Genomic DNA, 1,646 nt, shown 5'->3' with positions numbered 1-1,646 from the left:
TAGATTCCGGGCATCCACAGGGATCTCTCCTGTCCCTCAAACTGCTCTGTACCACCTGTTTCATGGCTCATTAGTACAGTGCTTTGAGACTACCTCTGTAGTGCAGCCTCCAATCACTCAGCACACATATTTTATTAACAGATGTAGATTTTGACCTTCTACTGTGCTAGGAATTGCCTTAAAAAGTTTAACTCGTGAATGTATGAATAGTTCTTTTCAGTGAATTGTCTAAAGAAGGGGACTAATAATGTGTGTTAGCCCTATGCTGTATCTAGAATGTGAATTGAGTGTACCTCAGATATCCATGTGTAAGAAACTTGCTGTCACTGGCGCTATGTCCTACCCATACTCAGCACTGACCCCAGAGCAGAAGAAGGAATTATCTGACATCGTTTATTGAATTGTGTCTCTGGGAAAGGACATCCTGACTGCAATGAGTCCACTGGAAGCACTGCCAAGCGGCTACAGTACATTGGCACCGAGAACATGGAAGAGAATAGGCGCTTCTCCTGACAGATGCTGCTGACTGCTGATGGCCCTGTGGATCCCTGCAATGAGGGTTGGGGGTGATTTTTCTCCATGAAGCCCTCTACCAGAAGGTGCATGATGGATATCCCTTCCCCCAAGATATCAAGTCTAAGGGTGGTATTGTGGGCCTTAAGGTAGAAATAGGGGTGGTGCCCCTGGCAGAAACCAATGGAGAAACTGCCACCCAAGGACTAGATGGGCTGCCTGAATGCTGTGCCCAGTATAAGAAGGATGGAGTTGACTTTGCTAAATGGCACTGTGTGCTAAAGATGGAAAACATACTCCTTCAGACCTTGCCATCATGGAAAATGCTAGTGTTCTGACCCATTATGCCAGCATCTGCCAGGAGAATGGCATTTCACCCATTGCGGGGCCTGAAATCCTCCCTGATGGAGACCATGGCTTAAAGCGCTGTCAGAATGTAACTAAGAATGCACTGGCTGCTCTTTCCAAGGCTCTTAGTGACCATGTCTATCTAGAAGGCACATTGCTGAAGCCCAACCCCAGGCCATGCTTGAACCCAGAAATTTCTACTGAGGAGGACTGCCATGGCAACTGTCACAGCAATTCATTGCACAGTGTCCCCTGTTGTCCCTGGAGTCACGTTCATGTCTGGTGTGAGGAAGAAGCATCCATCAACCTCAGTGCTATCAACAAGTGCCCAGTGCTGAAGCCATGGGCCTTAACTTTGTCTTATGGCTAAGTGCTGCAAGCCTCTGCTCTGAAGGCCTGGGTGGGAAGAAGGAGAACCTGAAGGTTTCCCAGGGAGAGTACATCAAGGGAGCCCTGGCCAATGGCCTCGCTTGTCAAGGAAAGTACTTCCCAAGTTGTCAGTCTGGAGCCAACGTCAGAGAATCTCTCTTGATCTCTAACCATGTCTACTAACCGGAGGTGATCTAAGGCTGCCCCTTCAACAGTCCAGGCCCCTGCCTACCCACTTGGTATTGAAGAGGAGTCCTTCAGGCTCTTTCCTGTCACTCTTGCTGTCCTTGTGACTGGTGTGGTGTTATCTGTGAATGCTAATTCTGCCATCTCTTCCAGTCCACTGTCAGTAAAGAACTATATAAGGAGCGAGGAGAGAGAGACTGGCTGTCAGTTATACGATGTTGAGAGGCAGT

General features: G+C 48.3%; 1 pseudogene; it reads left to right on the top strand.

The window, feature by feature from the left end:
- The first annotated feature begins 316 nt into the window (after nucleotides 1-316).
- On the top strand, nucleotides 317-1,413 carry LOC121448659 (annotated as a pseudogene).
- Nucleotides 1,414-1,646: the final 233 nt, after the last annotated feature.

The sequence above is a fragment of the Microtus oregoni genome, unplaced genomic scaffold (assembly GCF_018167655.1).
Source record: "Microtus oregoni isolate MIOR12 unplaced genomic scaffold, Mior012 000005F_ref0000423, whole genome shotgun sequence".
Lineage (NCBI taxonomy): Eukaryota > Metazoa > Chordata > Mammalia > Rodentia > Cricetidae > Microtus > Microtus oregoni.
Note: the sequence above shows the minus strand (reverse complement) of the source record. Positions and strands in the feature narration are given on the sequence as shown.